Raw genomic sequence first — 14,807 nt, 5'->3', positions numbered from 1 at the left:
GATTATATGTGACCTTTGTTATAAAGGTCACGGTCTTCAAAAGGTAAAGTTGGATGTTTGAGAGTTTGGAGAATAGCAGCCCCAAGGCAGTCATATAACACGGTCAAGCAGTGAGGGATAGTTTAAAGAATTTAGATTAAAGAAGATCTCATTAGGAAGAGACTTCCAAAAGCAGAATCGTCATGACTGAGAGGCTCAATGGTTAAGGCTTCGGCCTGATTCCCAGCTCTGATAATTATTGACTTTATAAGTTGGGCAAGTTTATTGGAAAAAAATAATAGCTCTTAGAACTACTGTGAAGACTGAATTTGCTAGACTTTGGAAAATGGAGATTTTTAAAAGAGAGTTTGGGGATACAGGGGATTTTCTTTTCCTCACCGTGAATCATATTTATCACTCACTTTGAGGCAAATGAGTATGTTCAAGAGATTAATTTGGAGAAGTTGACATATTGGGAAGTAGCACACGACTTAAGTCTGAACATTATAAAGACAAGAGACTCTGCCTGGATGCCTGCCCTGGATGCACAGCTTTGGACACAAGGTGCACTTCTAAGGATGTGAACCTTCTGTGCTCTGTGGATCCCATGGAGCGCGTTGGCCATCAGCTGACTTGGAATGTACATGCTGCTGGGCTTCCTGCCAGAAGAGAAGCTACCCAGAAAGAAGAGTCTGGACACACATCCTTAAAAATTAAGGTAAAATTAAGTATGCTAAGCCAAGGGAAGCATAATCCAATTTGGAGGACTTCAATCAGATGTTCCTAGTGGGAATAACTCTGAAGAGCCCAGAAGAGTATTCCATAACATAGAGACAACTTTGGACATCAGTCTCATCCAGAGGACTCCACTGATTAAAAGTAAAACTTTTCCATCCTTACTTCTCCCCACTTCCCCATCATCAACTTGGAAGGAACCAAATCTGCTGTTGCAAGTTAGGAAAGAGATAGGTGGAGAAAGAGAGGAGATCCTGATAATGAGCTGCATTTCTCACTGCAGCCTCCAAGCCCGAGACAAGTGCAGACTGGGGAGGAACAGAAATTTTGAGAGAGACAATGATCCAGAAGTTTGATGGTAGACATCCCCCTTTATTACCAGGAAATGACTGGGGGCCTTCTTATTATCTAAAGTACCTGGGAAGAGCTCCCAGACTTGCCCAAGATCTCCCTTAGAGGTGGTGAACAAGCTGACAGAAAAGGTTTTGCAGGAATAGTTGTAATATAGACAATTCTGCTTGCACTTGGCTGAGTCTAGCTCCATTATTCAACCCATCATATTAACTTCATGACCAAGGACAAGGAGCTTCACTTGTTTCATCATATGGAAACTACTTACGCATGATTTCAGTTAAATCTATCTTACTAATACAAAGATCATAAACCATTTAGCACTGGATGGTCCAATTTAATGTTCAGTAGGTCTTCTGTGTTGTATAAAGGATTGATGAACAACAATTTTCCCACTTAGAACGATAGGAAACCAAAGAATGGGACAAGTTTTGTGGTCTTTCCTCTGTGAAGCTTAAAACACACACATTCACACACACAAGAAATATGATTTACTTGTTTGGAAGTGTACCAGTAATTTATTGTCCCATTATAAACAACCCCCAAATTTGATACCTTAAAAACTAATTTTTTTGGCTCTCCAGTCTATGGTTGGCAAATTCAGTACAGCTGGAGTGTCAGCTGTGCTCATTTATGTGTCTGGTTTCAAATGGCAGGCAGCTCGGGGCTGCCTCGTCCAGAGTGGTCGCACAGTTTGGTGGCTGGCGGGAACGGCTGGCCATCGCGCCTGAGGTCTCCTCCATGGAGTCCGTCTGTGTCCCCCCCCCTCCCCAGGACAGCTCAGGCTTATTCCCATGGCAACTGCATTTCAGGAGTGCAAGAGTGGAAGCTACAAGGCTCTGAAGACCTATGTTTGAAATGTCTACAATATCACTTTTGCCATATTCTATTGGTCAGCACAAGTCTCAAGGTCAGCCCAGGTTCAAGGAGTAGAAAAGTAAACTCCACCACTGGAGGAGATGAACTGTAAAGAATGTGCATCTCTGCTTACTATGCTACAGGACGAAGGACAGCCTTCCCTGGGAGGCGACATGTCACGAACAGCTCATCAAACTAGGAATGAGAGAACCCGGTTTTCAATCCTACATTTTTCATAAACTAGCTGTGTGATTTTTTTACCTGATTTTTTATATCTGTAAAATCTAGGACTCAATGCCTATGATTTTAGGTTTCTGATTTAGTCTCTATTTATTTCTTCTATGGGGGCCTTAGAACTTTCTATAAGTTTAAGGCCTGAGCATGAGCATGAGCTTCTTAGAGATAACCAGAGACCAGAAAAGGAACAATCTAAGCCCACCCACCACCACTCCCTCAAAGGGATGTGAGCAGAAGTGTCATGTAGTAGCTATTTGGAATCTTTCTTAGGAGATACCTGGCATTTTTCCATTGCCTCTCCACTTATTTTGTCCCTTCCTCCATTCTGCTGTCTGGAAGGCGTATGCTTCATGAATGATAAGAGAAAATTACTGTGTTTCTTTTAAAGCTTTTATAGTTTCTTCTACCTCTAGTTGACTCTAGTCTTACTAAGAACAGATATCACTATCCAAGAAAAATGAGGTTAGCATCTACCCACCCAGGGTTGTTAGATACAGATGGCCATGTTGTGAACTGCACAACTCTAAGGACTGTCACTTGCATGGACTAGGATGTGAATGATTGTCTATAGGCTGAGCTATATGGCAAGCCTTAAGAACTAGCATGGTGCGAAAGAGGAAGTAGATCTCATAATGCTCTGTTGTTCCTACAGTGCTTGCTGGTTCACCCAGAGACCTGGATGTCCTTGTTTAAACTGTTTAATTTGACGTTGTTTTTATGAGAGTCTTTAACAGTGAGAGCCTCCCAGGAAAACAGAAACCACTCCAGGTATTTCAAACACAAGATAAATTTAATACATGTAATTGGTACGTAGATGATAGAAGAACTGAGAAACCATATGGACGAGACAACCCCAAAATCATCAACAGCAAAAAGCTACTACCACCCTTAAGGCCACAGGAAGGAAGGGGAGGAAAGTGTTACCAAAGCCCAGGAACTGGGGCCACCCAGCAGAAAAAAGAATCAATCAAACTGGGACCATAGGAGAAAGAGCTGTCCGGTGGGAGTTGGAGCCACAAAGGAGGTACAGCTGCCACTGGAGGTGCCCCATGAAGCAGAGAGTAAAGGAGAAATGCCCTGGCTTTCTCTCTACTTCTACTTTATTCCTCTTACTGAATCTTCCTAGAAGCCAGAGGGGAAGGGGCCTTGGGAAACTTAGTTCCTTGTGATATAGAGCATGCAGAAGAGGTCAGGTCATTGATCTGCAAACAGACAAATGACTAAGAGTTTGGGGCTCGTTTTCAAATCTCTGAGCACATGCACTACTGCTTCAAGGCCCAGATGGTCAAGGGTGGCTCAAAGCTAGGAAGAAAACTTTATCTTCTCATGTGCAGAACTCATCAATATGTTGAGAATTAGATGGTTTTTATTATTTGGAAACAGTATCCTTGCAATGGACACTGCTACTCTCAGGATTGTCTTCAATCTATAGACCTGATATAATCATAATCAAAATTCCAATTGTGTTTTTTTTACAGAAATAGAAAAAAATCCTAAAATTTGCATGGAACTAAGAAAGACTCAGAATAAGCCAAAGCAATCTTGAGAAAGAAGAACTCAGCTGTAGGCAACACACTTCCTGATTTCAAAGTTATTACAAAGTCATACTAATCAAAAGAGTATGGTATTCCATCAACAAACAAGTGGAATTGAGAATTAAAAACACAATAATGGCTACATTAGCATTCCCTAAAATTAAATATTTCAGTACAAATCTAACAAAATATGTGCAAGATCTATATGAAAAAACAATAATATTCTGATGAATAAAATCCTGAATAGGAGAACAATATTGTCAAAATGTCAGTTTTCCCCATTGATCTATAAATTTCATACAGTTCTAATCAGAATACCAGCAAGTTATTTTGTGGATATGGACAGACTGATTTTAAAGTTTACATAGAGAAGCAAAAGACCCAGAATAGCCAAAACCATATTGAAAGAAAAAAACAAAATTAGAGGACTGACACTACTGAACTTCAAGACTTAGTATAAAGCAACCGTAATCAATATAGTGTGGTATTGGTTAAAGAATAAACTAACAAATCAATGGAACAGAATGGAGAGGCCAGAACTAGACTCCCACAAATATTGTCAACTGATCTTTGACAAAAAGGACAATACAATGAAGAAAAGAGAGTCTCTTCAAAAAATGTTGCTGGAACAACTGGACATCTGCATGCAAAAAAAAAAAACCCTAGACACAGACCTTTATACCCTTCACAAAAATTAACCCAAGATGGATCACAAACCTAAATATAAAACTCAAAACTATAAACACCTAGAAGGTAACATAGGAGAAAACCTAGATGACCTTGAGAACGGTGATGACTTCTTAGATAAAACACCAAAGGCATGGTCCATGAAAGAAATAATTGATAATCTGGACTTCATTAAAATTAAAACCTCTGCTCTGTGAAATACAATGTCAAGAGAATGAGAAGAAAAGCCAGAGACTGGGGGGAAATATTTGAAAAAGACACATCTGATAAAGGACTGTTATCTAAAAAATACAAAAAACTCAGCAATAAGAAAACAACCCGATTAAAAAATGGCCCAAAGATCTTAACAGATACCTCACCAAAGAAGATATGTAGATGGCAAATGAGCATATGAAAAGATGCTCCACATCATATGTCATTAGGGCAATGAAAATTAAACAGCAACGAGGCACCACTACATACCTATTAGAATGGCCAAAATCCAGAACGCTGGCACCACCAAGTGCTCGTGAGGATGTGGGGCAGCAGGGACCCTCATTAATTACGGGTGTGAATGCAAAATGGTGCAGCCCCCTTGGGAGACAGTTTGGTGGTTTCTAACAAAACTAAACATACTTTCATCATATAATCCAGAAATCACGCTCCTTGGTATTTACCCAAAGGAGTTAAAAATGTATGTCCACACGAACACCTGCACACAGATGTTTGTAACAGCTTTATTCACGATTGCCAGAACATGGAAGCAACCAAGATATTCTGTAGTAGCAGAATGATAACCTGGGGTGCATCCAGACAATGGAATATGATCCAGTGCCACGAAGACGTGAGCTATCAAGCCATGAAAAGCCATAGAGGAAACACAAATGAATGTTACTAAGTAAAAGAAGCCAATCTGAAAAGGTGGCATGCTGTATGATTCCAACAAAATGGCATTAGGGAAAAGACAAAACTATGGAGACCATTAAAATATCAGCGTTTGTCAGGAGTTGTGTGGGAGAGGGAATCGAGATTACTAAGTAGAGCACAGAGGACTCTGAGGGCAGTGAAACTACTTTGTATGATATTAAAATGATGGTTACATGCCATTATACATTTGTGCAAACCCATAGAATACATAACAAGAGTGCATCCTAATGTAGGCAATGACTTTGGGTGATGTTGATGTGTCAATGTAGACTCATCTATGGTCACAAATGTTCCACTCTAGTAGGGATGCTGAAAACGGAGGAATCTATTTATGCATGTGTCGCCTTAATTTTGCTGTGAATCTAAATCTGCTCTAAAAAAGATAAAGTCTTTTAAAAAAAACAAACACACAGTATGGTACTGGCATAGAGACAGAGCTAGAGATCAATGGAACAGAACAGAACAGAGAGCCCAGAAATAAACACACATGTATATAGTCAACCGATCATAGACAAGAAAGCCAAGAATACACAATGTGGAAATAATAGTCTCTTCGACAAATGGTGCTGGAAAATTGGATATCCACATGTGGAAGAATAAAATTGAACTTTTATCTTATACCAGACACAAAAATCAACTCAAAATAGATTAAAAACTAAAATGTGAGTCCTGAAGCTGTGAAGCTCCCGGAAGAAAACATCGGAGAGAAGCTTCCTGACATTGGTCTTGGCAATAACTTCTTGGCTGTTCCACCAAAAGCACATGCAGCAAAAGCAAAAATAAACACGTGGGACTCCGTGAAAATAAAATGCTTCCTCCTGCGAAGGAAACAACCAACAAAGTGAAAAGAGAACGTATAAAATGGGAGAGGATATTTTTAAACAATGCATTCGATAGGGGGCTAATATCCAAAATACATAAGAAACTCATACAACTTGATACCAAACATAAATAAACAAACAAATAAATAAATAAAACACATAATCTGATTTAAAAATGGGCAGAGGAGCTGAATAGACATTTTTCCAAAGACATACAAAAGGGCAACAGGCACGGGAAAAATTTCTCTCCATCACTACTCATCAGGGAAATGCAAATCAAAACCACCATGAAATATCTATCACCTCACGCCTATTAGAAGGGCTACTATTAAAAAGACAAGGGACGTGGCCTGGCCAGTGCTCAGCTGGTTAGAGCATTGTCCCTCTATGCCAAGGTTGCTGGTTCAATCCCCGGTCAGGACACATGCAAGAATCAATTAATGAATGTATAAGTAATTGTAAAACAAATTGATCTCTCTCCCCCTTTCCTCTCTCTCTCTAAAATCTTTAAAAAAAAAGACAAGAGATGAGTGCTGGTGATTATGTAAATTGGTGCAGCCACTATGGAAAACAGTAGGAATGTTTCTGGAAGAAAAAAAAAAAAAATAGAATTACCATATGATCCAGCAATCCCACTTCTTAGTATATATGCAAAGGAAATGAAGTCAGGATCTTGATGGGTTAGCTGCACTCCCATGCTCACTGCAGCATTTTCACACTACATGGAAAGCTATGGAAACAATGGATGAATGGGTTAGGCAAATGTGACATATATATATATCCAGCCATAAGAATGAAGGTATTACGCTAAGTGAAATAAGCCACACAGAAAAACACAAATACTGTATGATATCACTTACATGTGGCTTCTTACAAAAGCTAAACTCACAGAAACAGAGAGTAGAATAGTGGTTGCCAGCAGCAGGGTGGTGAGAGAAATGGGGAAATATTGGTCAAAGGCTACAAACTTTCAGTGATAAGATGAATCAGTTTGGGGGATCTAATATACAGCATTGTGACCACAGTCGACAATACTATATCATATACTTGGAAGTTGCTAAGAGGATAAATCTTGAATGTTTTTACTACCAAAAAAATATTACTTATATGAGGTAAGGGGTGTGTTAATTAACCTCATTATGGTAATCATTTTGCTTTTAAATATGTGTATCAGATAATCACATTGTACACAAACTTACACAGAATTATGTCTCAGTGAAGCTGAGGGGGAAAAGGTCACCCTCACCAGTGCGGGCGAGTGTCACCCCATCTGCCGGGGGCCTGACTAGAAGCACAAGGCGGAGGAAGGTGAACTTGCCATCTTTGCTTCAGCCGGGACATCCCTCTTCTCCTGCTCCTGGACACCGGTGCTCCTGATTCTGAGGCCTGCAGACCAGAAGCATGATCCATAAAAGGAAGAATTAATAAACTGGACTTCATCAAAATTAAATCATTTTTGCTGTGCAATGAACCATGGTAAGAGGATGGAAAGACAGAGTACACACTGGGAAAAATATTTGCAAACCACACATCCAACAGAGAACTAGTATCTAAAATACATATTTAAGAGAACCTCTCGACATTCAAAAACCAAACAACCCATTAGCAAGTGTACAGTAGACATAGGGAGTCATGGGGAGGGTACAGAGCTGACGCATCCATCTAACCCCAGATTCTCATGAGTCTAGTTCTGGCTTGTTTTCACTTCTTAACTGAACAAAATAAGATTTCCAGATTTATCATGTGTGTGTATCTTGCCTCTATCCCTGCTGTAGATTCTATGTGACTGTGGGGGTAAAGGAGAGCCTCCAGGACAATTCTCTTTAGGGGACGTGGAGTCTCCCAAGCAAACCCTATTTTGAAATGAAATGTTCTTACCCTGCTTTCCAGATTGTTTCTACATTTTCTAAAGCCTGTGGTCTGTAAATATAGAACTGGCGGATGTAACTTGATTTCGGTACAGCAGCCTGAGTGGTGGTGCCAATGCTATGTTTAAAATGTAAGTGTTGTTAATGGATTTGCACTGTCTATATTTAAAAGACTGCTGGGTTACTCAAGCCCAGAATGCCCAACTGCTCTTGAGAAGGGTCGGAACCACACCTGGAGGTTCTCCAACAAAGAGAAGACCCAGAGGCCGCTGGCTGTGGGTGTCCGAGGCTATGGGACCTGCACCCTGTCCAGGCTACTAGTCCCGAACTCACTGAGCCCCACTAAAAGCTCCATTCCTGCCCTGGGGAGACCTGAGCGCAGTCACTTTCCTTCAGGGCTCTCAGATTGCTGAGACGATGCCCCAGTGTCTCTCCCTACACTTCCATACCCAGAGTCTTCAAGCCTTTCTTTGATTTCCGTTTCTCCCAGTGACTAGAGGTGAATCAGAGCTAGCATGCTTTGATTGTACTTTGAGATTCACTTGGAGAAATAAAGACTCCATTCTAGCTCCACCCTAGAACTGGAAGGATCGCCCAAGGAAAGTGGACTCCAACCCCCATGCTCGTGTTTATGGATGGCAGGTATCACTTCCAGGCATTGTCTGTCCTTCCAACAGGTATTCATTATGCAGCTGGGCTCTGCTGAGGTCACAGCGTCAGTCCTGTGTGATAACTCGAATCCCAGCATGTATTGCAACTGCTGTGCTCAAGTTCCTGCCTCTGACCATGAATATGGGGGCCTCCCATAGCCTCAGGCATCTGTTCCCTTTGCCAGGCCTCCACTCGGCCTTCTTACCTAAGTATTTTTGGGAATTGCTGTTTCTGAGATTTTTTTTTTTTTTTTTGAGGCAATAAGAGTAGGGGTGGGCAGGGCAGGGCAAGGGCGTAGGGAGCCGGAGGGAGAGAGAGGCAGGCAATAAACACACATGCAAATACATCCTTCAGTCTTAGGTAGTTTTCACGGCTGTGAGGAAAAATATAGCAGGAAAAGGGAACAGAGCGAGAGGAAGGGTGGTGGGAATGAAGCACCGCTTCTGACAATGTGACCTGGCATTTGGGCAGGAGGTAAAGGAGCTAGCCATGTGATCTGAGGGAAGGCTTTGGACTTTTCTTTAAGTGTGATGGGAAGTCACTGGACAGTGTGTGAGGGATCACCCAGCCTCCTGGGAAGGGGTGTTGAATAGAAACAGGGAGGCTCGTTAGGAGGCCGTTAGATTCACTGCAAAATCCGGGCGAGAGAAGATGAAGATACAGATTAAAGTGGTAGCGATGGAGGTGGCAAGAAGCAGCTGAAATATAAGTATATTCAAAGATGGTGCCAATAGGACTAGTTGACACATTCCATGGGAGGTGAGGTGAGAGGTGTAACATGCAAATGTGGTACCATTCCCTGCGGGGAGGGAAACTGAGGGAGGGACAAGCCATGAGTGGGTGCATGCAAAGGGCTCTGTCTAGGTGTTTACAGGGTGCTTACCAGACAGTGAAGGAGAGATGCTGAGTAGGAAATTAAACAAAAAACATCTAGAGCTCAAGGGAAGGGCAAGAACAGAGATGGCAAATTGAAAGCCTGAATTTAAGAAGATTCTCTTTAAAGTCAAGGGACCAGAGGAGATCACCTAGGGATGAATCTTAGAGGTCAGATCGTGGGTCCCCTCACCATTTGATGGCTAGAAAGAGAAGCCAGCAAAGGAGATTAGTGTGGGGAATGTTAGGATTGTGCGTGTGTGTATGTGTGCACATTGATGTTTTTAATTGGTAGATGTCACAGCTATCCAAGAGATACAATAAAGGACATATGGGTGTCCATACAGATATCTTTATACATGTCTTTTTAGTTATATTTATCAGAAGTTTATCAATTTTCCTCTCTTCAAATAACCAACTTTTAATTTTATGTAATTTATACCACCTACTTTCCATGTTACTAACATATGCTTTTATATTATTTTCCTATTTTGCTTTCAATTAATACTTTCCCCTCTTCTAGAATTTTACAGTGTCCTAATTATTTTTCATTAATATCTCTTTTTTAAATTTCTTATTACAGACCTTTAAGGGAGTACATTTTCTTCTAAACCCCATTTGGCGGTGTCCCAACTCATGCTGATATGCAGAGCAGTGTTATTATTACTTTAAGATAGATTTCTAATGAATTCTTAATTTCTTTCCTAAGCCAATGTTTACTTATAAAAATATTTTTTAATATCCCAAGAAATGAAGGAATTTGTTAATGTGTTTATTATTAACATCTTCTTCAAATCTATTGTGGTTAGAGAAGTTGCTAGGAAGAATCCCTGCTACTGGGAAGTTTTCTCATCAAATTTCACAGCAGTGTGTCAAACTTGCCTGAATAACTGGATTGTCCAAGTCATCAATATTTTCATTAATTTGTTTTATCGTGTTGATGCCAGGCCCTGCCTTGCCGCCCCCCTTCCCCAAGAATCACCACTCCTTTGGAGGTAATCCTGACCCACAAGAATTGCACTACGATCTTAGTGCTGTGAGTATGAGCAGTTTGTGGGGAGCGCCGTGCTCCCTAAAGATTATCTGTGGTGGCTGAGTGAGCCTCCTGGGCCACCGCTTTTGTGCCATGGCCTCTGCATTGACTGATGCCGCAGAACTTCTGTGCCCTCTCTGCTTGCAGCCTCTGCTAGGACCGGGTCTCAGCTCCAGCTCAACCATCGCCATTGCCTGGGGAGCTCGATCCTGCTCCCTGAACCCTTCGCTCTGCTGAACAGATGAGCCAGCCACGGTTATGCACCCCTGGCCACTAATTTCAGTCCTAATGCTCCCTGCATTTCAGTTCTTATTTGAGATCTCCAAGCGCTGAGTTCAGCCAAGACCAAACCCGTGTTTGCCCCTGGAAGCTGCGCGCCTTGGGAAGCCACTACGTGGTGAAGTGGAATCCTGCCTTCCATCCCCTGCCGCATCTGGGACACCTGCCCCTGAACCTGCCCAGGTAGCCCCCACTCGGGTCCTGCCCAGCTCTCGCCATGCATGCAGCATTTTGTCACTCTCTCTGGGTTATCAGAGAGCCAGGTGCCAAGCCCAGATGAACCACGCAACTGTTCCTTAGGGACAGGCCTGGGAGAGAGCACAGGGAGGGAGCCAGAGAAGGCTGGGGAGTCCTCAAGCACAATGCGAGCCCGGCCTGGAGGGGTGGAAGGAGGGAGACAGGGTGGGTGGAAGCATTTCAGCCGACCACGTAGTCAGGGAGGCCTGGGAAACCACCCGGGAGTCCTCCAGCTGAAGCTTCAGTCAGAGGGATCCCTTGTCCCCAGGAATGGGTGTGCCGTGGGTCCCATGGGAGCAGCCTGTGGGTGGCACTGCCGCCCACGGTGATGGGTTTCACAGCCCAGCAGCTGCAGCCCTTCCCCGGTTAGTCCATCTCCCGGAGGCCTGCAAGGAGGCTTCTGGCGGCTGCCACACTCCGCTCCATCCTAAACATGTTTTCATTCATACGTGTCAGTGCTATATTCGATTGAATGTAAAATTGTTCAAATATCCTTTCCTATTATGCCTTTCCGTTACCTTATATAGTGACCACTATGGTTAACAATTTATGCATCGACACCCCTTACAGTGCATATCCATCATACTTGCTTTATAAGCTCACGGTAGTGTCTTCGTTCATCTTCTATTTTTAAACTTTATAAATTGGCCATGCTTTTCGATATAGAAGGAGACTTTTCTTGGGAGCTGTTTTATCTTATGAGAAATAGTTCAGGCGGAAATCTGCTCTGCTGAGTTGTTCCCCCTCCTGTTCTTAGTTCGGTTTTGCTCTAACACGTATGCCCCTCCGTGCAGAGTGCCCTGGCAGGGTGTTATGATTTCAGTCCCAAAAGCGGCAGTCACCCTGCAATGCTCCCACTGCAGCCAAGCGAAGCAAATACAAGTTAGTTTGCTCGCCCCCCCCCCTTTTTTTCTGTCATTAGCTAGTGTGTTTCTGGGTGTGAGGGACAGACACCCACCCTGAACTACCTTGGGCCGTGGGGAGAATTGCTTCCCCACATAACCGGGAGAGAGGCAAGTCGGGCAGCGGGGCAGAGGGGTGGCTGGGCTGTTCTGCTCTCCAGGTCTCCCCACAGCTTCTTTCTAGCGTTGGCTCCACCAGCTCCTGCAACCCGGCCTCCTCCGTGTGGGTGGTGGCCGTCGCAGGGATACTCGCTCCTTAATTCCCACCATCAGGACGAAACGGCCCTCTTTCGCCTCCGAGTCCAGTTTGAACGATGCCAAGAGCGAGCTGGGATGGGCCTTGCCTCGGCCGGGTGGGCACCGCATCACCCGGGGCCCCTGGGGGGGGGCAGTGTCCCTGGGTCTGCTCAGTGTGAGTCAGGTGCCCGCCTCCGGCCTGTCGTTTGTGGTCAGGAGCACAGACTTGGGAAGAAACTTGCATATTCTTTAAGCCAAATGTTTGCAAAGCGGAAGGAAGCATTTCCCAAGAGAAAGGGGTGCTGCCCAGAGAAAGGAGGGAGGGATGAGTTCCAGGCAGACAACACAATCTCTCTCTCTTCTTTATAGCAGCTTTTACGGATTTGAAACCCCCTATCCGGGAACTCTGTTTAAGTCCCACACAGATTATTACACCCCATTCTCTAGCTCAGTCACTTTTATCACTTTATCTTAAACCAATTATGTTTTGGGTTTGATTTCCTAATCTCTCCCATCAATTAGACTTTTGGGGTTGACAAAAATATCCTTCTTTCTAAAACATTTAAAAAATAATATCTCCCTGGCCCATGAGGCACGGTTGGTTGGAGTGTCATCCAGGACACTGAAAGGGCGTGGGCTCATCTCCAGGTCAGGGCACGGGCCTAGGTTGTGGGTTCCATCCTTGGTCGGGGCGCATACAGGAGGCAACCGATCAATGTTTCTCTCTCTCTCTCTTTCTCCCTCCCCTTCTCCCTTTCCCTCTCTCTAAAAAATCAAATAGCATGTCCTCAGAGAGGATTAAAAATAATAATAATAATATCAAATAATATTCCTATGTGTAAAGTAAAATGTAAAACTTTCTGACCTCTTGTCCATTCCCCTGCCCTCCCAAATTCCCAACCAACTCTTATAACAGTTAGGTGTGTATCTTTTAAAAATATTTAAATATATCTTTTTTATTTTTCAATTACAGTGGACATATATTAGTTTCAGGTGTATGGTGTTTATCTTTATAACCCTTTCCATTCATATCTTAACACACAAGTGTAAACATATGTGCACATGCACAGAAATTCTTTAAACAAAATATATAATGCTTCACACAATGATCTGCAACTTGGCTTTTTTATCATTTTAAAATAGTAAATTTTATAGATCAGCATATATAGCATTACCTCTTTCTATTTAATAACTACACAGTCTTCTATTATATGGCTATAACATAGTTTGTTTAATCAGTCCCTTTTTAGTGGGTATATAAATTGCTTCAAGTGTCATTGTTTCAAAGCAAAAGTTATGTATGTTCCCAACAAGGTTAGACATACCCTGGTGTGTGTCTATCTGCACCTTGGGTAAGGATATCTGAAGAATGATTCCTATAGATGGATAGCTGGGTCAAAGAGTATAGCAGCAACATTCTTAATTACTCTATTAGAGTTAATCATTACATTACAATCTGTTTTGTTCTCATGCGTCCCAGATTCATGACTGCTATGATTTCTCTCATTTCTTTGCTCTTAGATATTTTTCATTCTTTATATTCTGATCATGAATTTTGGAGTCATTCCATGACAGAGAAGTTAAAATTGTCTTCTGGGCTCTTATGTATTGCAGAATCGCTCTATAGTTTTAGAATATTTTTCTTGCCTCATTTTTGCATATCTGCTTTCAATTTTAGATACTGATATTTTCATTTGTTGAGTCTATGTGGAAATTTTATTATGTTCATTAGAGAAAGGAATCTCTGACCAGTTATTCTGCCATTTTTTCTATTTGTCTCCAGTTAAGCTTTTTAAAAATATATATGCTGCAAAACACCACCAATCTGAAACATATTATTCTATTTTCCATAGAACCCAAGTTTTATCATCAAAACTTTTTCTATTTCATTTAAACATTAGGGATGAAAACCCACCTCAATTGATCCTACTGAACATACCTGAATGTGATGTGGGTCCCTCAAGACGAATAACAGGACAGCACAGTCATACAGATATGATCTCTGAGAAGGTTTGCTCCTGCTGCCAGAAGTCCTTGGCTTGACTTTGTTTTAGCCCCAGCGTGCCTCTCAGATTGTGAGCTAACACACTGCTTGGTGCTTTCAGTAGGCCCTGCCCCTTCCTATCTACTGTCTATGAGTAAAACACTTTATCAAGCCTGATATAATTGTCTCCAGTAAATAAATAAAATGAAATAGATTAAAGGGAGCCTAACAGACTTCTTATGAGTCAAGTGCGTAAGATTTATTCTGTCCATGGACTCTGGGACACCTATTTTGCCATTTCCTGATCCTAGCCTGATTCTACGAAGGTGGGGGGCAGGGAAGGGGGGTGTAGTGGAATTTTGGATAAATAAGATCTTACTCTGTAAATTAATTTAGCATACCTAGAGAATTAAGAAGATAAAGTATCTCCAACAGAGACTATTTTTTAAAGTCCCAGAATATCAAAGAAACACACAGCCATACTCAAATACATTAAGGTCAAAACACAGTATATTCGCATGGTTCAAAATTCAAGAAATGCTTCAAAACATTTTTTCTCTGCATCTGTCCCTGAGCATCTGATTCCCTTCACCCACAGGAAATCAATGCTATCAATGCTCCAGTGTAGGTTTAT

At 42.1% G+C, this 14,807-nt stretch overlaps 1 long non-coding RNA gene across 1 annotated transcript; it reads right to left on the bottom strand.

Annotated features, from left to right (window-relative positions):
* Positions 1 to 2,931: 2,931 nt before the first annotated feature.
* On the bottom strand, positions 2,932 to 7,376 carry LOC148092171 (uncharacterized). Its single transcript, XR_015715162.1, has 3 exons — positions 7,309 to 7,376; positions 6,725 to 6,839; positions 2,932 to 6,106 (listed from the first exon to the last, which is right to left on the bottom strand). It is a non-coding gene; the product is annotated as an uncharacterized LOC148092171 (long non-coding RNA).
* Between the last annotated feature and the right edge of the window lie 7,431 nt (positions 7,377 to 14,807).

Source organism: Miniopterus natalensis, chromosome 10 (genome assembly GCF_054644295.1).
Source record: "Miniopterus natalensis isolate mMinNat1 chromosome 10, mMinNat1.hap1, whole genome shotgun sequence".
NCBI lineage: Eukaryota > Metazoa > Chordata > Mammalia > Chiroptera > Miniopteridae > Miniopterus > Miniopterus natalensis.
The sequence above is the reverse complement of the archived record's forward strand: the minus strand, read 5'-3'. Positions and strand labels throughout refer to the sequence as shown.